This window comes from Schistocerca serialis, chromosome 4 (assembly GCF_023864345.2).
Source record: "Schistocerca serialis cubense isolate TAMUIC-IGC-003099 chromosome 4, iqSchSeri2.2, whole genome shotgun sequence".
Classification (NCBI taxonomy): domain Eukaryota; kingdom Metazoa; phylum Arthropoda; class Insecta; order Orthoptera; family Acrididae; genus Schistocerca; species Schistocerca serialis.
The window spans coordinates 617,235,171-617,260,350 of NC_064641.1; the positions used below are offsets into that span (position 1 = coordinate 617,235,171).

Genomic DNA, 25,180 nt, shown 5'->3' on the forward strand with positions numbered 1-25,180 from the left:
TTGGCTTACCACTCTGTAGCTTACCTCTCGTTACTGTTGTCTACAAAGTCGTTCACAACAGTGACACTTAAACACGGTAAAAACTTTACAGAATTCTATTACATATAAGAAAATACGCCGACGGAAGCAACTGAAATTAAAAAATCGCCAGGAAGAACTAGTAAGCCCCAGCCGAAGAGTTCTTGAGCCTGTCTCAGAGTCTGATGTAACTGTAAACATAACAAGCTTCTTTTGTGCTCGTGTTCATTCCATATCACGCTTTCAATAGTGATCTGACAGTAAAGTGACTGGGCGAAAGAGGCCTGAATTGGTCTCTAAAGGGATCCACTCCATCCAGGGGGAACTTTGGACCAAATCTACCTGTCAGCCTCCTTTCCACTTATTTATCTCTAAGCAACTATTACACCCAAAGTCTCCATAAACTTTTATGCGTATCGTAGTCTTTTCCGTCCCATTTTCTACACGTTAGTTTCCTTCCTTACATCGTCAAGTTAATTATTTCTTGATGCCACAGCAGATTTTCCAGTAATCTGTTCCTTCTTCGGTGTGTGGTTTACATAGATTTCTTTCATCCTCTATTCTTTTAATACTTTCTCTTTCTCAGTGTGCCAACGGCCTTGCCGCAGTGGTAACACCGGTTCTCGTCAGATCATCTAAGTTAAGCGCTGTCGGGCTGGGCTAGTACTTGGATGGGTGACGACCCGCTTTGCCGAGCGCTGTTGGCAAGCGGGCTGCACTCAGCCCTTGTGAAGCGAACTGAGAAGTTACTTGATGGAAAAGCAGCGGCTCCGGTCTCGGAAACTGAAATATAGCCGGGAGAGCGGTGTGCTGACTACATGCCCCTCCATATCCGTATCCAGTGACGTCTATGAGCTGAGGATGAGAAGGCGGCCGATCAGTGCAGTTGGGCCTTCCTGTGCGTTCGGGAGGAGTTTACTTTAGTTCTTTCTCAGTTTCCTCTATCTAATAACTTTTGCCATTCATGGACAGCATCTGGTTGGGAATGATTACAGATTCTTCTTCTCTTTATCAGCGTCCGTCCACCACACAGTTCCAAATAGTGGTGCACTTCAGATACGTTTTTTTCAGAAACTATCTCGTTTTCATTTCAATATCACATACCAGTACACCTCTTCGTCTGTGGAAACCTACACCTGACAACTTCTTTTGATTGAACACCCTGTGTAACCCTACTTCCTACTGTGGAGAGTTCTGTCTCTTCCTCCACTACTGCAACTTTCCTACTTTTAATGTTAAGTTGTTATTCTGCATTTTATTCTTGTTGATCTATATTTATCAGTATGCCATATTCTTTGGTCAAAATGCGGCCCGTCAATTCAGTCAGGGATGCCGTCCTTGAATTGGGCCAGAAGCTTAACATTCGTATTCGCCTGCACATTTTTTCATCTTCGGAAATATTCTTTCATTTCATTCAGTGCCTGATTGATGTGCATGTTGAGCAACAGTGGTGGCAAGTTACGAGCCTGCCTTACACACATTTAGAGAAGAACCTGTTTTAGACTTAAAAGTCCAAATAAGAAGACTGTAGTGACTTTAAATTTTAGGAGTGTTTCATTTAATGGAGTCATATAAATCAATGTTTACAGAGAAATTTAACTTCTGAACTACTTCTTGCTTCTTTGTATCATCCTCTTTGGTCAAAATATACTACACTCAGATTGCCTTCGACCGGCAAAACAGGCATTATGACATCTCTTGCGGCTAGCGAGATAGCAAGGCCCATACGGTCCTTTTGTAGTAGATAGTATGATCCTTACCTCTGCCGATAAAATTTCAGAGGTCGTTCACGAATATTATCAGATTATTTTGCTGTAAGTAATCGTTGGCCACGGGTTATTCGTTACTAAGAAATCGCAGTTTGTATGATTACTTTATCCCAGTCACATTTGTATCCGTACTGCACTGCAAATAATGGCCACAATCACTGCAAATTTCTTTGGTTTGCACTGTGTGTTATTTGAAAACTGAGTTCTGTCCTACAACAGTAATGCCCCTTTTCTCTTTGTTCTCCAGCAGAACGGAGAGACGGAGAGTATAGAAACATCAGTCTAATAATGAAATTAGCCAAGTACTCGATGTTCACAGAAGCACTAAGTCCTAGGAAGATTCCCGGTAGCTGCATGGGCAGCGTCGCAGTGCGGTGGTCACTCGGCTGAAGCCCTCCAACAAATGGGCTCTGTAGACGGGCGGCGCGCGTGGCCTGGAGGTGAACGAAGAGCTGAGTTGCAGCTGCAATTGCCTGCTGCGCCCGCTGTCGCTATTTCTGGCTGCGAAGCACGTAAGGCAGTGTTTACCCTTGGGCGTTCACTGCATTAGCAATGTGTAGTACTGTTCATATATTTCATCATTGTATTGGTATGTCGTCTAGTGAGCGATAGTGACACGGATTGCGGGGTTGTGGTGAGGTGACCTTACTATCTGTCAAATAAGACCAGTGGCCGACGAAAGCGGTCTTTGTCGCTACTTCGTCAGCCAAGTTTTCAGATGAGCGAGGAAGGGGACTCTCTTGGCTTCTATGCTTCCTGCGGGCTTGACGTTGGAAGTGAGCAAGGACTTCCATTTCTTCTGCTGCGTCGTGAGACTCTGTGCCGGAGACCATCGAGGTACATTAAATACCCTTCATACTACCAAGTTCTGCACTTGCTGAAGAGAGCGTAGGTGGTAGTTAGCCACGGTGCACTACGCCTCGTATACGTAGCACGTGGTATGCCGGACAGTTGAGTCTGAGGTCGCAGTCGGTTGGTAGGGTGCATCCTTCACGCGGCAGTGAGTAGATGGCGCCGAGTCGTTGCTGGCCTTCCATTTAACTTCGCTCAAGTGCTTCTGCCAAGTGAGCGTACGATCAGGAGGACACCAAGTGACCTTGCATCATCGTCAGTCTATTGTATAGGCCGGCCGAAGAGCTGCAGTTGTAGCGTGACTGGACGACGTCTCTTGGCGGACATCACAGCTTGGCTCTTAATCGCGTTGAAGTCAATCCTCCGCTGCTCAGTCGTCTAGGTCTCAACACGCCTCCTGCAAGGTCGGTGTATGACTTGCGGCTATCGACTTCTCTTAAGAAGGGCTGTGTCGTCCTCGTAACCACCCCAGTAACTTGAAGCGTCATGGTAAATCAGAAGTGTACAACGAATAGAGGACTGGCCCAATGACGGATCCTTGTGGGACACCTTCCTGGACTCGTCGGACGGTAGAGGTAGCCTCATCTGCTTGGACTACTAACGTCCTTCGCTAGAGGTATCATTTTATCAGCTGAAAGTAGTCGCCAGGAAATCCAAAGGCGTAAAGTTTATACAGTAGGCGTGGGTCGCAAACGATATCAACGCTCGGTTTACATCCATAAAGAGAGCACCGAAAATCTTTCCTGTAGTTAAACACAGCCGTGATCTCTTCAATCGCTCGAAGGAGTTGGAGCGTGGTTGAGAGTCCTCCTCTGAACCAAAATTGGTTCCGAGGTAGAAGTCTATCTTTCATAATTTTCTGAGAGGTCCGTAGTAGGAGTAGTAGTTCAAAAACCTTGTCCAGGAAAGGAAGTAGAATAATAGGCCTGTAGTTCTACACAACGGGTCTAATTTTCTATGGCTTCGGGACAGCACATAACTGGTGTGGCTGGAGGAAGGACTTCAGTACACAGTAGGCGATGAAATATCTTTGGATGCTTAGTGCGCACATGACCCACGGACACTAGCTAAATCCCTCGATAGGAGCGACGCTGTTGTCACTGAGCACGCATGGCGCCTGCTATCATTTACCTGTCAACAGATTGTTTGTAATCAGTACCGTGTCCGGACATGGGATGTACAAGCGAGACGCTAGGCAGCCCTCAATGAGGGAACGTTGTACTGGAAACAGGAGTGCCCGTCGAACGAGGAGATATCAGAAGAGGAGGTGGAGGAGGAGGAAGAGATTAGTGTTTAACGTCCCGTCGAGGACGAGATCGGTAGACACGGAGTACAAGCTCGGATTAGAGAAGAATGGGGAAAGAAATCGGCTGTGCACTTTCAGAGGAACCATCCCGGCATTTGCCTGAAGCGTTTTAGTGAAATCACAGAAAACCTGAATCAAAACTGCCGGACGCGCGTTTGAACAGCCGTCCTCCCGAATGGGAGAACAGTGTGCTAACCACGGCGCCATCTCGCTCGGTAGGAGATATTAAAACATCTCTCTCATATTTGTAGAGGTGAAGGATTATTCGCCGGCCGTAATGGCCGAGCGGTTCTAGGCGCTACGGTCGCAGGTTCGAATCCTGCCTCGGGCATGGATGTGTGTGATGCGCTTAGGTTGGTTAGGTTTAAGTAGTTCTAAGTTCTAGGGGACTGATGACCACAGCAGTTGAGTGCCATAGTCCTAAGAGCCATTTGAACCAACCAAGGATTATTCGTGTGTCCCTGCAAATTACTCTCATACTGAAACTTCCTGGCAGATTAAAACTGTGTGCCGGACCGATACTCGAACTCGGGACCTTTGCCTTTCGCGGGCAAGTGCTCTACCAACTGAGCTTCCCAAGCTTTACTTCTGCCAGTACCTCGTCTCCTACCTTCCAAACTTTACAGAAGCTCTCCTGGGAACCTTGCAGAACTGGCACTCCTGAAAGAAAGGATGTTGCGGAGACATGGCTTAGCCACAGCCTGGGGGATGTTTCCAGAATGAGATTTTCACTTTGTAGTGGAGAGCGCGCTGATATGAAACTTCCTGGCAGATTAAAAGAGTGTGCCTGACCGAGACTCGAACTCGGGACCTTTGCCTTTCGCGGGCAAGTGCTCTACCAACTGAGCTACTCAAGCACGACTCACGCCCCCTCCTCACAGATTTACTTCTGCCAGTACCTCGTCTCCTACCTTCCAAACTTTGTTAGAGTTTATGCTATCTGACGCTTTTTCTGCGTCCTTGAGGATTGGTGTACAAGTATCTTTAGTGAATGGAACAAGTCTTACTCCAGCAAGACACATACAAGCGCTGAACATAGACGTTTGTACTGTTTTTGCAGATATTATGAGAGCGTACTGATGCAAAGATAAATGTAGTACTAAATCAAGGAAATTATAATTATTCTGTAACGAGCCATCTGAGGCCAAGGGTCCTTGTAGAAAAATACTCAGAAAATAAATGCATCAAGACGATCACTGTGCAATTCAGACTTTAATGTTTGGCAGACATTTCACACAACCACTTTCAGACCATATTTCTTAGAGCTCTGATTTCTCCCTTTGTTGGTCGGAGTCAATAACATTTTGGAATTCGAAGGTCAAGTTTGTTGATTGAAATTTTGGGAAAAGATTTCGCAGCAAAGATAAGGCCTCTCTGTTAATGATTGCCTCCATAACTCTCTAATGACTTTCGTGATACTCCCTCTACTGCTTCACTATAATAGCAAAAGAAATGAGCTTCTCTGAAATTTTTCAATGTACTGCGTCAATCATATATGTTACAGATTCTTAGCATTCTGCCAAAGAATCGCAATCGCGGGTTCTTCTTCCCCCTAGTGTTTTCCGTGTGATGTTGCCAATTGATGTTGTTTTTGTAATTCCTAGATATTTAAATAAAGCTACAACTTTTAGATTTGAGTTATATATCGTATAACCGACATTTCATCTACATCTACATCAACATGATTACTCTTAAATTCACAATTAAGTGCCTGGCAGAGGATTTATCGAACCACCGTCAAGTTCTTTCTCTACCATTACACTCTCGAAGAGCGCGCGGCAAAAAGGAACACTTAAAATTTCCTTGAGAGTTTTGATTTCTGTTATTTTATTATTATGATCACTTCTCCATATGTAGGTGAGGACAGCTAAATACACTCCTGGAAATTGAAATAAGAACACCGTGAATTCATCGTCCCAGGAAGGGGAAACTTTATTGACACATTCCTGGGGTCAGATACATCACATGATCACACTGACAGAACCACAGGCACATAGACACAGGCAACAGAGCATGCACAATGTCGGCACTAGTACAGTGTATATCCACCTTTCGCAGCAATGCAGGCTGCTATTCTCCCATGGAGACGATCGTAGAGATGCTGGATGTAGTCCTGTGGAACGGCTTGCCATGCCATTTCCACCTGGCGCCTCAGTTGGACCAGCGTTCGTGCTGGACGTGCAGACCGCGTGAGACGACGCTTCATCCAGTCCCAAACATGCTCAATGGGGGACAGATCCGGAGATCTTGCTGGCCAGGGCAGTTGACTTACACCTTCTAGAGCACGTCGGGTGGCACGGGATACATGCGGACGTGCATTGTCCTGTTGGAACAGCAAGTTCCCTTGCCGGTCTAGGAATGGTAGAACGATGGGTTCGATGACGGTTTGGATGTACCGTGCACTATTCAGTGTCCCCTCGACGATCACCAGTGGTGTACGGCCAGTGTAGGAGATCGCTCCCCACACCATGATGCCGGGTGTTGGCCCTGTGTGCCTCGGTCGTATGCAGCCCTGATTGTGGCGCTCACCTGCACGGCGCCAAACACGCATACGACCATCATTGGCACCAAGGCAGAAGCGACTCTCATCGCTGAAGACGACACGTCTCCATTCGTCCCTCCATTCACGCCTGTCGCGACACCACTGGAGGCGGGCTGCACGATGTTGGGGCGTGAGCGGAAGACGGCCTAACGGTGTGCGGGACCGTAGCCCAGCTTCATGGAGACGGTTGCGAATGGTCCTCGCCGATACCCCAGGAGCAACAGTGTCCCTAATTTGCTGGGAAGTGGCGGTGCGGTCCCCTACGGCACTGCGTAGGATCCTACGGTCTTGGCGTGCATCCGTGCGTCGCTGCGGTCCGGTCCCAGGTCGACGGGCACGTGCACCTTCCGCCGACCACTGGCGACAACATCGATGTACTTTGGAGAACTCACGCCCCACGTGTTGAGCAATTCGACGGTACGTCCACCCGGCCTCCCGCATGCCCACTATACGCCCTCGCTCAAAGTCCGTCAACTGCACATACAGTTCACGTCCACGCTGTCGCGGCATGCTACCAGTGTTAAAGACTGCGATGGAGCTCCGTATGCTACGGCAAACTGGCTGACACTGACGGCGGCGGTGCACAAATGCTGCGCAGCTAGCGCCATTCGACGGCCAACACCGCGGTTCCTGGTGTGTCCGCTGTGCCGTGCGTGTGATCATTGCTTGTACAGCCCTCTCGCAGTGTCCGGAGGAAGTATGGTGGGTCTGACACACCGGTGTCAATGTGTTCTTTTTTCCATTTCCAGGAGTGTATTTGCTCACTCTGAGAAGCAAGCTACTGACTGAAATTTCGTGAAGACGTACTGTCCGGTGACATAGAGCATTTTCGTCAATAAAAGTACCGTCTTGTTAGGGAAAATGAAGTTTACGAACAGCTGCAAATGTTCTCAAGGCATCCGAACATAATCATTTCCAGTCAATGATCGGTTCAGTTGGACCAGAGGACCCAGCCCATTCCATGTAAGCACATCCCATACCAACATGCAGAGTGTCCTGTTGACAACTTGGGTCCATGGCTTCGTGGGGTCTGCGTCACACTCGAACCATACCATCGGCTCTTACCAACTGAAATCGGAAGTCATCTGACCAGACCAAGTGTTCTATTCGTCTAGGGGGCAGTCATGGCCACCAGCCCAGGAAGGGCGCTGCAGGCGATGGGCTGTTAGCAAATGCCGACAAGACGATCGTTTGCAGCCATAGCCCGTTAACGCTAAATTTCACCGCAATGTCCTAACGGATACGTTTGTTGTACGTCCCCCACTGATTTCTGCAGTTAATTTGTTAACTGTGAAAAATTTACCCAAAGGCCGCTGCTCTCAGTCTTTATGTGACAGACGCTGGCCACTGCATTGTTCGTGGTGAGAGGTAACACTGATACTTGGTGTTCTGGCCCCTCTTGACACTGTGGATCTCCGAATATTTAATTCCCTAACGATTTACGAAATGGAATTCCTCATGTTTCTAGCTTCATCTACCATTCCGCGTTCACAGTCTGTTAATTCCTCTTGTGCTGTCGTAATCATGCCAGAACCTTTTCAAATGAATCAGCTAAGTACAAATGACCGCGCCGTCAATTTACTTCCCTTCTATACTCCATGTACCCGATACTATCGCCATCTGGGTGTGTGCTCTAGGGGCCTTGTCACGGTTCGTGCTGCCCCTCCCACCCCCTCCCCCACCGTCAGAGGTTCGAGTCCACCATCGAGCATGAGTGTATGTGTTGTTCTTAGCGTAAGCTAGTCTAAGTTAGATTAACCAGCAGTTTGGTCCCATAGGAACGTAGCACCCCCTCATTTGAGTTTGGATGCTTTCTCTTTTTGTAACCTTTAGTCAGTGTCTAAATCTGTGGTTGCAGATTGGGTTCACGTGGCTCGCCATTAGACTGTTAAGCTGTTATTCCTTGTGGCTTATTGTCATCAAAAATTTTATTTCAAGGACATTAACGTATAGTTACTTTAATTAACGTCTTAGTCTGAAGCAATAATATGAAAAGAATATTTTCCGTCTTTTTGTTTTCCGAGTAGACTCAGGGCCTGGGGAGTAGGGCACAAAGGAAAATTTGTAAGTACCTCCAAGGTTTCAGAAGATGACTGCGTAAAAACTGCAAGAGACTCTGAAAACAGAGGGACAGAGTTTTTCTCTAAGTTTGTAATTCAGACTACAGGTGGTGAATAAGAGTCTCGTTTGTGATATGGCATACGTCAGTTGATGCGATGTGTCCAGAAAGGCGTGAAGACATCACGCTTTGCCAGTCTGGTAAGCGTGTTACCTATCTGCAGGTGCGAACTAATACGATGCGACAATACGGTGACGAGGGTTAAGAATGTAACTTGAGAACAGCACAACCTACCTGCTCACTCCTTAACTTTAAGAATTGTGCTAACCATTAGCTAGAATTACATTTACCAGAGGGAGACTAATAAAAAGCAATATCACGCAACAAATACCAATTGATTCTCTGATAATCTATCTAGCCGGCCGAAGTGGCCGTGCGGTTAAAGGCGCTGCAGTCTGGAACCGCAAGACCTCTACGGTCGCAGTTCGAATCCTGCCTCGGGCATGGATGTTTGTGATGTCCTTAGGTTAGTTAGGTTTAACTAGTTCTAAGTTCTAGGGGACTAATGACCTCAGCAGTTGAGTCCCATAGTGCTCAGAGCCATTTGAACCATTTGAACCATTCTGATAACCTATCGTAGGACACGTATGTCCTGGTAGAGCGAAAGGCTTAATTTCTGTGCAATAAATTTGTAATGTAGTTTTGGCCCAGCACTTTACCACTTCCTTCCCCCTACTACCACTTCACTTTGTGTGAAGTCCAGATAATCTAGATGAGACCATGTCTTGTCACTATTCAGCATGGTGAGCATATCTGCGGTCACAAGTACTGTGCTACCGCTTATTAGGCGAGGTGGAGCGGCAGGTATGACGGATGGAGCGTGCTGTGAGAGCCGCCACCATCCCTCCGCGTTGGCGGCCGCTAATGAACGCCCCGCTCGCCGGCACTGCGCGGTCCCTGCATGGCCCAGCCCGGCGTGGCGCGCGGTGGCGGTGGCTCCGCATTGCAGTATTCATTCGGGCAGAGTGCAGCGCGCCCCGAGCCCGTAGCCGGCCCGCTCCCAGGTCACACGGCGCTCTGTCTCTGCGCGGCAAGCAAGCTGCCTCCCCAGTACGCGCTGCGCGGCGCCTCCTACATAATCACCGCTCTTTGACGGCACACGGCACTTCTGTATGCACTGTGCACTAAGCGGGGTGCCGTTCGGCGGGATTATCACGTGAAATCTGCTTCGGGACCCGTTAATGGGAACACGTGCAGGGAATCTGCTGCCTCTAGAGCAAAGTAGCTCTTGACGGACGAAGAGACAATGATACAGGATGTCCAGCAAAGGAGTCTCTGATAAAATATCTCGAAAATTGAGGTAGATAGAAGAGTGTGAAAAACTGTGTGTTTATTCTGAAAATTGTAGAATTTTATACAGAACTTACGCGTAAGTTTGGGGGAGTGGCAACAAAACGAATCTTCACGGTGGTGTGTACAGCATTTGTGTCAGGTGACACCTTTTCTAACTTTCTGAAAAATATCATCCACACAACTCCCAAGGTTTCGAGAGCGGACAAGTTGTTGCATAATCAGCTTAACAGCTCATGCATACAGATTACTGACAAGGATAAAAGAAAATTGAGGGGGCATTAGATGAAGATCTGTTTGGCTTCAGGAAAGATGCAGGCACCAGAGAGACAGTTCTGGTGTTGCCGTTGATTATGGAAGCAAGACTGAAGAAAAATCAAGGAACGTTCATCGAATTTATCGACCCGCAGATAGTCTTCAACAGTGTGAAATGCAGCAATATGTTCGAAATTCTGAGAAAGATAGAGGTAAGCAATAGGAGAAAAAGGGTAACGTGGTGTCACCGCCAGACACCACACTTGCTAGGTGGTAGCCTTTAAATCGGCCGCGGTCCGTTAGTATACGTCGGACCCGCGAGTATTGTAACAAGGCCGGTCCCATTCCAAAATACCGTTATCCATGATGGCGGCCATGACGTCAGAGTCATTATGAAATGTTTTCATAACACCGTCACCATTCCAAAGCATCGTTAGTCGACAACAACAAGGTCGCACGCAGTGTATCCGGCACGTGTTGCCTCTCTAGTCTTTATTACCGTAGCGGGCTGTGACATAGAGAGAGTCCATTCCAAAGCATCGTTAGTCGACAACAACAAGGTCGCACGCAGTGTACCCGGCACGTGTTGACTCTCTAGTCTTTATTACCGTAACGGGTTGTGACATAGAGAGAGTTAGCGCCATCTCTCTCTATGTCGCAACCCCGCGCATACATACACGCGCTAGGCAGGACCTATATAAATCAATGCACGACCTACCTCACTCTCACACTGCTCGTATACTTCATTCATCCAATACTTGTCACGTCTTCGTAATTAAACGTGTAAAAATGAAACGATCACGAACCGCCAGTGACAGCAGCAGCAGCAGCAAACGTGCTCATGTGGACGAAGTTCCATTCCCTGGTAAGTACATTTTCAGTATTTTGATATCTACACCCTTTAACTCTGTGTATGAGTGCTACATATCTTTTATAATGCTCTCTATAAAGATCGCTCCTCCACTTGTTCTGTGTGTGTTCCGGCTTACGTTTTTTACCCTTTTGAATCTCTCTCTCTATAAAAATGGCTTATCCACGCCTTTTTTTTACCTCTAACTTGGGTGTCTGAATCTTTTATTTTAAGTGTTACATTTGTTTTATACTGCTCTCTATAAATATTGTTCATCCACGTGTTGTATGTTACGTGTTATACCCGTTTTCGATATCTCTCTGTAAAGTTTACTAAGTCTTTTAACGGATTCTATGTTTGTGTATGTGTTAAGTCTTATATCCGTTTTGGACATCTCTATGTAAAGAATGACTTTCCACATGTTGTATGTGTTATAATTAATTTACCGTATCCGCTATAAAGATAGAGCTTCCATGTGTTGTGTATCTGTTATATTCGTTGTGCAGTGCTCTTCGTAAATATTTCATTTCGTTCCTTTTTTTTTTTAAATTTGCTGGTCCGCTTATTTCTCTATCACTTAACTGAAAGCACACTTCCCTTTACATATGCGATATTATATTCAGTCTTCTCCATCTTTCTAGATTTCTTCCAGCAAATCACGGCTGATCTAGACAATCAGATCGAGATGGAAAGGGCTCAAGCGCAGCTCGAATGTAAGTACATTTATAATACAATCATACTTCTTAAATAATTTCATCTAATATATACCCATTTCCTGATTGTATACATTTAGTCCTCATAAGCCGGTCTTTTCTTTGTAGATGCGCCTAATTCAGCATTCGGTTCCACCACCCAAAACGTTCAAGGAGGCGGCGGTAGCGTTCAAACGGCGCCCGCCACACAGGACACTCAGTCTTTAGAGGTGGAGGAGACCAACCTGCCTGACCCGTTTGAGGAGGAGATCAACCTACTTGAGTGGTTTGAGGATCTACTTGATTTTGGCAATGAGTTGCTCAAACCATAGAGCGGAGAAGGTGAATAATTTTGAACATTAACATTCCTTCACATAACCACCATTATCTACTCTTATTGTTATTATTTATCGCTCTTTTAAATATAAATCACTAAATTAATTTTTTTCCTTATTTATCTTACAGGTATATCACACGGCGTAGGCCGTGTTCCTAGAGCGGTGGTTGCGGGGGCGGGACTCGGGCGCACCGAACCGCAAAGACACGCCGCGCCTTGCGTAGCCCCTATAAGGGCTTCGCGGGAGACGGATGCAGAACACGCGCCAGCTCCTCCCCCAGCGCTGTCGCAACCGTTTGGCCGCGCAGCCCGTCCGCTGTCGCCACAGCCTGGCCCTTCAAACCGGCTGTCACCCCCTCCTCCTCTAGAAGCAGCAGCTCGCCGCCGCCGCCCCCGCAAGGTATGCGTTCCGAGACGTATACCTCTCCCCGCAAATGATGATGATTACGATCACCAGCCCACTCATCCATTGGGTGGACTCCTAGTTGTAGCAACAGTAATAATAGTAATTTCCTTATGGCTAGCGGTAGTTCTCTCCCCCGTCCTATCGATAACGAATTCGATCAGAATAACGGCGTAATGACTCCCTTAGAATACTCAAGAGTTGCTAGAGTGTTTGAGGGGCGAATCTCTTTCACCAGAATTGAGAATCCAGGCGGGAGGTATCGCGATCCTGTAAGGTTTTTGGAGGCGTGCCTCCCCGTCTTGGAGACCGAGCTCCTCAAACTCTTAGAAGATCCGGAATTTAACGCCTTTAAATGCAGTGCTGTTTTATGCTGTGAACTGAGTCACCCCCCTAAACATGAAGGTGACGCGGAGACGGCTACTATGCATTATATATGGGGTGACAATGGCGTTATTTCTCGGAGCACATCGATTGCTGAGTGGTATCGAGAATCCACCTTGAGCGCTATTATAGCCCGATTTTCCGAGATGGAAGTACGTGGATCCGCTAAAGCGCTCAGCAGTATACCACACCTCGACATCCATATACATGTCTATGATCCAATGAATGGAGGGTCCAGTTATATTAAACTCCCTATAGATATTGAGAAAAAGCAAGCATGCATTAATGTTCAAAATAAGTTTGATAATGTGTGTTTTGCATGGTCAGTCCTGGCTTGCGAGAGAAATTACAATCACAAACATCATCCCGAGCGTCCCAGCAGTTACAAAGTCAAAGATATTAAGAGACAGTATAACTTTGACGGAATAGAGTTCCCTTTAAGAATCCAGGACATACCTAAGTTTGAGGCTCAGAATACCGCAATATCGATCCACGTTTATGGCCTGGAGAAGAAAAGCAAGTCAGATGAGCAGAACAAGCATACAGTAGTAGGCCCCCTCCATTTCTCAAAATTTGCAGGTGAGCGAGAGTTGCATGTCAACATGCTGCTCTTCTCCGAACGTGATAATTATCACTACGTCTGGATCAAAGACATGTCCCGACTCATTTCCTCCCAGTTAAGTAAAAATGATCATAAACAACATATTTGTATAAGGTGTTTGAATTATTTTTCATCTCAAGAGTTATTAGCAACACATCTATTAGATTGTGCATGCAAGGACCCGGTACGTGTTGTTATGCCCACTGAGGAAAATAACTTCATTAAATTTAAAAATGCTCACCACCAGCAGCGTTGTCCTTTTGTTGTGTACGCCGATTTTGTATGCTTGCTGGCTCCTATTACTCGTTGTGAAGGGAACCCCTTAGCCTCACACACAACCTTCACACAAAAACACGTACCTTATGCGGCTGCGTTCCAAGTTGTATGCGCATATGATTGTAAACTTAATAGCTATCAGTCTTATGTAGGGAACGACCCGGCGGTTTGGCTTCTCACAGAGCTTGAAAAACTTTCTTGGCAAGTTCACAAGCTCTACAGCATCAATATTCCCATGACCAAATCAAAGGAAAATGATGACTTGTATGAAAAGGCTGTTAATTGTCATATTTGCGGGCTGGTCTTAGATACAAAAGCGGAGACTCCTCCTAGAGACCATTCTCATCTTACGGGTAAGTTCCGCGGTGCAGCCCACAATGCATGCAACTTGAAGTATCAGTTACCTACACACGTACCCGTCTTTTTTCATAATCTGAGCGGGTATGACGCTCATTTTCTCGTTGAGCACTTGGCTAAGTTCGGTATGAGGAATGATCAGGTCAATATCCTGCCTGAAAGTGTTGAAAAGTACATTTCTTTTTCAAAACGAATGACGCCGAAAATTACGCTCCGCTTCCTTGACTCTCTACGATTTATGCAAACTTCGCTTCAGAAACTGGTTGAGACTTTACCTCGGAATGATATGCATATCACTCGATCTGCATTTACCGATGAGGAAAAGTTTCAACTTGCGACGAGGAAAGGAGTTTTCCCGTACGAGTATCTTGATAGTATGGCAAAACTCAATGAAACCAGGCTTCCCGACATAACTTCTTTTACCAGTACTCTCACTGGCGATACCATAACTATCACAGATTATGAGCATGCCGTTAATGTCTGGCAGGAATTCAACATCCCCAATTTGGGAGAATATGCAAGGTTATACATGGACACGGACGTTCGTTTGCTTGCAGATGTTTTCGAAAAGTTCCGGAGTGTATGTATGACCACGTACTCTCTGGACCCCGCCTTTTATTACACGGCACCTGGGTTGTCCTGGGACGCTATGCTCAAAAAAACGGATTGCAACATTGAACTTTTGACTGATGCTTCAATGCTTCTATTTTTTGAGCGAGGGATCCGCGGTGGACTTTGTCAATGTGTTCACAGACACGCCAGGGCAAATAATCCGCGGATGGGTGTCGAGTACAACGCATCCCTTGATTCTAGTTACATTTTGTACTTAGATGTTAACAATTTATATGGGCATGCTATGAAGCAACCGCTGCCGGTTGCCGGGTTCCAATGGGTGCCTGAAGACGAATTGAAGGGATTAGGTGGACAGATAATGGGTCTTGCGGCCGATTCTGATGTAGGGTATGTGCTTGAGGCAGACATCGCGTACCCTAATAATTTGCATGGAGAGACAAGCGACTTGCCGTTATGTCCAGAGCAACAAATTCCACGAGGAAGCACCATCCCTAAACTGATGGCCACTGTTGGGGATAAGCAGAGGTATATTATTCATTATCGTAACCTCCAGCAGTGTCTCAGATTAGGAATGGAGCTCATTAAAATCACCCGGGCAATCTCCTTCAAGCAATCCCCCTGGTTGAAGGAGTATATTGAACTAAATACCGAAAAGAGGGCGGTCCCGAGTAATGATTTTGAAAAAGACTTTTATAAACTAATGAATAATTCCATTTTCGGGAAAACTATGCAAAATGTAAGAAATGAACGCGATATTGTTATTAGAACCGCATGGGAAGGGCGTTACGGCGTGAGAAAATGTATAGCCAGGCCAAATTTTAAGCGTGCCACCATCTTCAATGAAAACTTTGTTGCTGTGGAGATGTCGAAGACTGCAATAGAGTTTATGAAACCCATCTATTTGGGGATGTGTATACTCGATATCTCCAAATTCTACATGTACCGATTCCACTATGAGTTTGCGAAACCTCATTTCGTAGATCCAAAATTACTTTATATGGATACAGACAGCTTTATCTACTGGATCAAGAACTGTGATCCATATGAAGTAATTAGGTGCAATGGTAAAGAATTCGACACCTCTTCTTATGAGGTCAATAATCCTTATGGTATTGTTCCACAGAACAAGAAGGCTATCGGTCTCATCAAAGACGAGTCGAATGGTTTACCAGTTGTAGAGTTTGTGGGACTGAGATCGAAAATGTATGCATATCGCACAGTAGACGGGAGCACTCTGAGACGGGCAAAGGGTGTTGGATCGCGTCTCGTGCGCTTACGGTCGAGGACTACTTGCAGTGCCTGTACGGTCGTAGCGTTGAAGGCGCTCATCCACACATGGTTCAACAAACTAGCATTCGATCACGAGCTCACGAGGTGTACACTGTGCTGCAGTCTAAAGTCGGACTGTCTCCTCATGACGATAAAAGAGTCATTTGTGAGGATGGGGTGGGAACCCGCTCATACTCACACTATTTACTTGAAACGAAAGTAGGGGTGGGTTACTCTGGTTGAGTGATAGAGAGGGAATGAGCGTGTGAATGTTACGATTGTGGGCTATGCGTGGAAATAGTATGGCTCATTTATCATAGTGTAAATAGTTGATGAGAGTGTTTTGTTGCGTGTATCAGTTTGCGTGCTTCCATGCCTGTCTGAGTGTGCGAATGAGCGCGAACTTGTGTTAAGTGTGTGTGTATGTAAATATAATCATTATTTTTTCAAAGAAAATCATAATAAATAAAATAGTCTTTATATCTACATATTGCTGACCATTATTAATATACACTCCTGGAAATGGAAAAAAGAACACATTGACACCGGTGTGTCAGACCCACCATACTTGCTCCGGACACTGCGAGAGGGCTGTACAAGCAATGATCACACGCACGGCACAGCGGACACACCAGGAACCGCGGTGTTGGCCGTCGAATGGCGCTAGCTGCGCAGCATTTGTGCACCGCCGCCGTCAGTGTCAGCCAGTTTGCCGTGGCATACGGAGCTCCATCGCAGTCTTTAACGCTGGTAGCATGCCGCGACAGCGTGGACGTGAACTGTATGTGCAGTTGACGGACTTTGAGCGAGAGCGTATAGTGGGCATGCGGGAGGCCGGGTGGACGTACCGCCGAATTGCTCAACACGTGGGGCGTGAGGTCTCCACAGTACATCGATGTTGTCGCCAGTGGTCGGCGGAAGGTGCACGTGCCCGTCGACCTGGGACCGGACCGCAGCGACGCACGGATGCACGCCAAGACCATAGGATCCTGCGCAGTGCCATAGGGGACCACACCGCCACTTCCCAGCAAATTAGGGACACTGTTGCTCCTGGGGTATCGGCGAGGACCATTCGCAACCGTCTCCATGAAGATGGGCTACGTTCCCGCACACCGTTAGGCCGTCTTCCGCTCACGCCCCAACATCGTGCAGCCCGCCTCCCGTGGTGTCGTGACAGGCGTGAATGGATGGACGAATGGAGACGTGTCGTCTTCAGCGGTGAGATTCGGTTCTGCCTTGGTGCCAATGATGGTCGTATGCGTGTTTGGTGCCGTGCAAGTGAGCGCCACAATCAAAACTGCATACGACCGAGGCACACAGGGCCAACACCCGGCATCATGGTGTGGGGAGCGATCTCCTACACTGGCCGTACACCACTGGTGATCGTCGAGGGGACACTGAATAGTGCACGGTACATCCAAACCGTCATCGAACCCATCGTTCTACCATTCCTAGACCGGCAAGGGAACTTGCTGTTCCAACAGGACAATGCACGTCCGCATATATCCCGTGCCACCCAACGTGCTCTAGAAGGTGTAAGTCAACTACCCTGGCCAGCAAGATCTCCGGATCTGTCCCCCATTGAGCATGTTTGGGACTGGATGAAGCGTCGTCTCACGCGGTCTGCACGTCCAGCACGAACGCTGGTCCAACTGAGGCGCCAGGTGGAAATGGCATGACAAGCCGTTCCACAGGACTACATCCAGCATCTCTACGATCGTCTCCATGGGAGAATAGCAGCCTGCATTGCTGCGAAAGGTGGATATACACTGTACTAGTGCCGACATTGTGCATGCTCTGTTGCCTGTGTCTATGTGCCTGTGGTTCTGTCAGTGTGATCATGTGATGTATCTGACCCCAGGAATGTGTCAATAAAGTTTCCCCTTCCTGGGACAATGAATTCACGGTGTTCTTATTTCAATTTCCAGGAGTATATATATATATATATATATATATATATATATATATATATATATATATATATATATGAAAAGGCTATAAATTTAGCCAATTAACTTCTGTATGAACAAAAATAATAATAAAATTTTCTCACGTAATATATGCATCACTTCTAGTCATTATAGAGCTTAGATTTTAGTATGTAAGTTTCACCTACCGGTAGCCACCCAGTCAGAACTAGTTTTTAAGTGTATGAGTTCCACTAATGAAATTCTTTCTATATGTTCAATTGCTTGTTCTAGCGGAAAATGTTTCTAGACGTCCACTTTAAAGAAAAATATATATGTTCACCTTGTTCCTGTAGTTGAAAATCTTTAAATCGACTTACTTGGAAAAAAATATATATTCAATTTGTTGTTGTTCTTTTCGAAAACGTTTAGAGCCATTGACTTGAAGCAAATAGGTTTGGTATTAATTAAAAGTGCTTTGTTTTTCTGGTGGAAATTCATTAGCGATATTAGTTACTTTGTAAGATAGGGTAGTACCTCTGCATTAGCTTTAAAATTATATATATAATTTATCTGAAGAGAATGCTTATATATATTTCTTAACCATCTAAAATTGTTAAAAAAAATTATCTAAAAAGATGTGGAATTTCAGATTTTTGGTTAAAAACCAATCTTATATTTGTAAACTCATATTTATATATAATGTGAAAAATGTTAAATTCTGAATTCAATAATAAACTCAGCTATTTCCTTCTAAAAAAAACGTTGTTATTATTTGATACCCTAATAATGATTATTCTTTTTATTAAAAATATTATAAATTTATTTATGTGTGTATGCAGAATACGTACATACAGCCACATCGCAATGCATAAAGTTATAAGGTTTCCTGCTTTTAATCGCAAGTGCCGGACTTCTGCTAGTTGTCACGAACACACAGAGCCCACTGCAGCGCTATCTCTTACAGTCCTACGTCAACAGATACTTTAGAGATCGTAATCTGACGCATCGCTTTCCACAGCGGCCGCGAGGCCGGCAACTGGTGCAACCCCCTACCAAGCGTCAGCGGCTGCGCGTGTCTGTCGATTTCGACGGAGGCCGCGAGATCGGCATCTGACGCATCCGCGCCTAACTATGACAGTAGGCTCATTCCACGTCAAAGGCCGGGGAATGTGTCTCTCTCGGACAGTTCCCTTCATATACAATATAAAAAGAATAAACTTTCAATACTAGGGACGTTGGATGTCATAGAAAGAAAAAACACTCAATCTTATAAATTATTATTTATTTCTAATAAAAGTGAAAAGTAATTTTAGATTCTCATATGCAGATACAAAAGCACTTTTTTGGTAATCGTTCTTCAGTCGATGGATGGATGGACATCCGTACCATTCAAGGTCTTGAATAGATGCAAATTTAAATATTTGACGCATCCAGGAGGTTTTGTCCTTTCCCTTCACGTAAACGATGGTGTCCTTGTGATCGAATAATTTAAGTGCGATCACCACATCTTTATAGGGTATGCCGGGATCATCCCAGTGAATTCCATGATAAAAATTAGTTAACCACAATGCACTGGTCCGTGTTTTACAAGATTTCACTTGCGTGAACGGTCTTGGTGATCGAATATTTGCGGAGAAGGTTTCAATTATTCCTGCGTCTTGTGTGTAGGCCACAAAAGCAACTTGTTTAAATACGAACTGTCTTCGCTCTCCATCATGGAATCCTTGAACATCTGCAATGATCTTCACAGGCTGAGTTGCCATCGTCAAATGATCAATGCACAGGACAGCATATTTTCATTTATACAGCTCGTTGCACAACACCTGTGAGCGGAGAGTAATTGATTACTCTGTCGTGTAGGACTAATGCATATGCAGCGGTGTGTTCTGGGAAATTTGTCGATGATTCAAATTCAATTCGAACGTCTGTAGGTCCAGACTTAATTATCTCATTCTGTTTAGAGCAGTCTATTACAATGATCGGTGAAAGCTCTTTGAACTTACGAGGACTCAGTAGACACCCCCCTCCCTCTCCTTCAGCAATTTCATAGTAAGAAGGACGAAACCTTGTATACATGTCATACGCGAGGCTGTATACATTTTCATTCCATTGCAGATGTAGATTGTCATAAGGGTAGAATTCTGAATTGAGGTATACTTTGGCGTTAGTTAACTTGCAGTTATCGAACACGATGGAATCGTTTGATGTATTTGCTCTTCTATCAGTCTGAAACGCAAGTATAATGAATCTGGGTGTCTCGATATGACTGGAGGTCTTAATAGCCCATGTTTGTCTGCTCGCGGTCGGTAACACTGGATACTCAAAGATCTCCCATGAGCGGAAGGTCAGTGACAGAAATGTACCTGAATTCAACACTTTCAGAAGCTTCAATCGTTCCTCGTCGGATACACTGACGTGAGGCATTTTCCATATTAATTTGTTGATTGTGATCCTATTCTCTTCTTGAGCTCCTTGAATGTACGAGTTATTGTCTGTCGCACTCCGCACGAGAATAAGTTCCTGTTTAGCGTTCATAATAATCTGTCTCATATCCTCAAAATATCCCATAAGTATTTTTAGAGGTATGCATGCAGTAAATCGCTTGTACTCCTGGGGTGTTCTACCCTCCGCATCGTCTATGAACCATCCAGCATTTTCTAAACTGTGCAGATCTGCTGGTGATGCCGAGACGTATGTTTTAAGGGTCGATGTTAGACCAACATTGCGTGTACGATCAATCTCAGAACCATTCAGTTCATAGCGAATCTCTTGGAAGAGGAATGCCAATGCGTTGCGTGTCAGCTTGGACCCCACTGTATCGGTGCCATCAGTTTTCTTGAATGACCCTTCGAGATATATGAAACTCTTGCACGGAAGATTGAGTGTGTCCTGGTGCTGTATGGCAATCCTGATTTCATCATTCTTGTTAAACGTGGTTGAAGCGTAAGATTTATGAGAGAAGTATTCTTGACGTATAATTCTGTCATCATACTCTACTGGATTGGTTATATTGAGTGATGACGTCATTGCAGGGTTTGAGACCAACTGATTTAAGAAATTCGTAGTTCACAGGTGTTATCAGTTTGCTGTTCAGTTCTTGACTGTTCGAGCGATAGCTGCAGCCCCACCGGCGAGCGAACCTACCGCTGAGAGCGCGGAGAGGGCTGGGATGAGAAAAGGAATAAAACCGCCGGATGTCTTGGGTATTGGTAGAATGCGAGGTGCTTTAACGGATCTTCTCGTTGGTGATTCTTTGTCCTTCATTGCATTTTTAGCTGCATACATCGCTGTCAGGATACATTTCTTCAAACAACCCTTCTTGTTCTTCATGTTTAGTGCGCGACGTGTAGCGTTCATAACGCGCTTGAAATTCATCACTCCTAATCCTAACTTGATTTTTCCGCGCATGGTTTTATCAACTGCGAATGCCGCGATGCGTTGACCTGTACCAATATCTTTTCTTTTCCGTATCGCCTTAGCTTTATCAGCTAAAATCCTATCTGCAATGTGACGACTTGGTAGATCTTTATTTGCTTCGTATGCAATGTCGTGTTCCATGCACGCTTCGTCAAGCAGATTCACTCCCTTATCACCTCGCGCCAAGCGTTTCTGAAGCTTTGTCCCAGGTCCGCAGTAGTTATACCCCGGGATGTGTAATTCCAAAGGTAGTTTGTCCAGAACACCACCGCCTCCTCTAATGTGCCCTCGATCGCGCATGTCAGGCTACTGTGGTGGTTGTGGACGATGAATGTTCATTATATAGCAAATCCCTGGCATCAATCCAACTGTTTTGTGTAGCAGGAAAACCAAGCCATTTGACTAGGGCTTTATTTCCAAGTCGTCTTATGACTCTCTCCACGAGAAAAAGATCTGGTTGTGAGCTCTTCTGCATCTCCTCAGTGTAGAAGGAGCCTGCAATTTCTTCACCTTTACTGTCTTTCAATAAATAAGTTCTAGGATTCGTTCGCTGCACATTTGAAACTCTAAATATCTCAGTTGACCAGTTCGGTAGGTATGATTTCTCAAATGCGGTCTTGTGTTTTGAGATACGCACCAAATCACCTACATTAAATTTCTGTTTGCGTGGATCCAGTATCTTAATGTGAAAGTATACCGTATCCATGAGTGTGTTATCACGAACATCAATTGGCCGCATTTTTATTGTGCTATGTTTGGTTCCATTATATTGAGCAATTATTTCTGGGAGGATATCTGTCCATCTGTATGAGCCACTAAGGTTAAACCGCATCCACATTCTGCCTTTTATTGTTCTGTTCAAGCGCTCTACGATACTTGCCTTCAGGTGAGTGAATGTCGAGTAGTGATGTATTCCATACCGCTGCATCACTGTCTTGAAGTACCTATTGTAGAACTCACCACCATGATCGGTTTGGAGATTGTCCGGGCATCGATTGGTTCCTATCTGTAGCAAGCGTTCAAAAGCATCAGCGACATTTGGTCCGGTTTTTGTCTTGACTGGTACTGCCCATGCAAATTTGGAGTATGTATCAATAACAATTAAAATGTATTTGAAGCCATTATTCTCATGTGAATATTGTCGCATATCTACAAGATCAGCTTGCCACAAGTCATCCATCCCTTTAATCATGACATGCCTGCGCGGGTATGTTTTGCGAGCTGGTTTGTGTAGTTCTCGAACTACGGTCTCCATACTTATTCGATGATACCTCTCTCCCGAAGCTCAGAGATTATGGAGATAACTTCATTCGAATGAGTTGTATTACCTGCAGCAGCTGATGCCACGAGCAGACGTAGTCGATCTATTAGTTCGTTGGGGTCGTCATAATATATATACTGAGGGACTCGATTGTTCACTGTCTTAAGACCAATGTCAATACCATCTCCGCTGCTGGCACCGTTGTTGTTGTTTTGGTCTTCAAGTATTGGTTTTATAATGGTTTTGTACTTCCTGTTGGTTAGGCTTTTGGTGATCTTGTGTACACCAGTCATGTGTAGTATTTGACGGTACGTGTCCTTATCACTGACTGAATAATTTATAGGTTTTGTAGTTGGTCTTAGGAAAATAAGATTCATTAAGCCTGGTGTTCGGTCAAACTATCAGCTATTTGTATTTTGTCTTCTGTTACAGTTATGGGATGCGTGCCCAACATGTATGGTCTTCCCGGGCTAACGCCGAATGTTCTATCTATCTGGCCTGGTGCGTGACTAATAATGAATTCATCAATGGCTTGACTGTCGTTTTGGGTCGTTTTTGTTTTTGGTGACAGCTGTCGGAGAGACTCAGTAACGGGCTTAAAGGTCTCTCTTAGTGTTTGCTGGCGATCAATATACCCTAACCTAAGCAACCGTAATTTCTCTCGGACTGCTTTACGGGCTTGAATGACTTTCTGTTTGGTCGTCGACATCTCAACGTATACTAATCAGACGTCTCTGCGACATGAGGCTTTATATATGCATTCATTTTCTTCAGCTTCTTAGTATGATCACGATCGCCCTTATCGACAACAATCAGGTCTACATCTATTTTTCTCTGAATATGATCGACCTTTTCAGTTAAGGCGGTTACTTTCTTACTGACTTGATTAACTAGCTCATTTAACTCATTCACCATTCTCAGAAGGGTTTGGAAATAGGTCTCTAGTTCCCTGCGCATACTTGCAACTTTAAGAGTCATAGCTTGAATTTTCGCATCCATGTACAAGCGAATGTTCTGTCTGTGTACACCAATCATCTCAGGTTGAGAGGTGGACATACGCGCGAATTTGTCCATGGTATGACGTAGACTGATGTGCTTGTTATATATGCAAAAATTCTTGAAAGTTTCGTCTGTATCTACCATCATACAGTTTTCTTGTTTTATCAATAACGAGAAACCCATACTGTGAATGGTTCCAACAGTCTGCACATATCTTTAAGAAATCATTGAACGACATATCCGTCCCCACATGTGCTTGGTAAATGTGTCATAAATTAAGATTGTCTTGCTTGAAGGCTATAATGAGATTTGCGTTATCCCTAACAAGTTGTTTGGGGATTCTGGAATATGTTCGACTTAGATAAAATACGTCAGCACCAATATGGCGACCAGAAGAGAAATATTTGCGAATTTGGTCGTGGTTTTCTACTGCAACATCGTCAAATATGAGTACTGTGTTTGGTTTTGTTTCTACAGGTGGGGGGATATCAGAGCTTTCACTGAATGTTGTGTATGTAACGCCATCTACACCTCGAAATATCTCATGCAATAGCTGATACTTGGGTTGAAAGAGTGTTTTTGAGAATAGACAGACATGTTCAAATCGGACACCTTGCACATGAGTTAGCAGAGTCATGAGGACATTAGTCTTGCCGCAGTTGGATGGGCCTACAATAATTGCTCTTATATTATCGGGAAGGAGAATTCCGTTTTTCTTGTTCTTCTACTTCTTCTGCTCTTCACTTGAATCTTCACATGACCAGTCACCGACAACAAAGTCCTTGTGGTGAGGGTGCTTCACCCAGCCAGCCATGATAGTAAATGAGCCATGTACAAACAAGTACTTGACACATATAGAAAATATAACTGAGAGGATAATAATAATATTTGTGTGTAGCCAGTATAGTTCGATCAATTAACCGATTGAGCTATACTGCCTACACGAGGAACACATGTATGAAGAGTAAGATGGCCATAATTTGAGTAGAATTAAAAAATTATTGGATCAGTTTGATTATAATAGGAGTGGTGGTCTGAAATAAAAGAGAAACAGGAGATAAGATTAAATATAAATTATTTATTTAAAAATCATACATTGGATGTACTATTTCTGATGTGTTATCATAATCTGCACGTTTGTTCTTAGAACCTGTACAATATATACCAAATAATTCTCTTTGGTTGGCAATAAATTCTGCACGTATCTCACGCAATCCGATAGGTGACTCTGAGTACTCTGGTTTTTGACACACGCATTTCAATTGGATGTCTGTAGTTTTAATGGCCATATGCGAACGAAGATGCTGCTCAAAATCGTCAATATGTATATTATTAACACGTAGAGAGTTTTTAACATCACTATATGCTGCCTCTATGCTAGGAACCCAACGATTCAGTCTCTCGAGAGCAAACCGTATAGAGGAGTATAGGTTGAATAATTTGATAACTGACGGATGCCTTAGATAGACGCTGTCGACACCTGATTTAATGCATAAGGCGCAGTCATCATATACAGTAGTAATGGAAAGTGTGACATCGGCAAGACGAATTTCTGGTGGGGGATGAGTTGGATCATATTCGGTGGTCATTTGTTGATTGATGTAGCGCTCTGCATGACAGATCCCGGCCCAGTCGAACTCGGAAATCGGGACTTTAACACTTTTGGAAATATTTTCAATCTCCATTATAGCTTGGATCCC

The 25,180-nt window shown here is 44.9% G+C and overlaps 1 non-coding gene across 1 annotated transcript; it reads right to left on the reverse strand.

Annotated features, from left to right (window-relative positions):
• Positions 1-4,728: 4,728 nt before the first annotated feature.
• On the reverse strand, positions 4,729-4,803 carry Trnas-cga (transfer RNA serine (anticodon CGA)). Its single transcript has one exon. It is a non-coding gene; the product is annotated as a tRNA-Ser (tRNA).
• Positions 4,804-25,180: the final 20,377 nt, after the last annotated feature.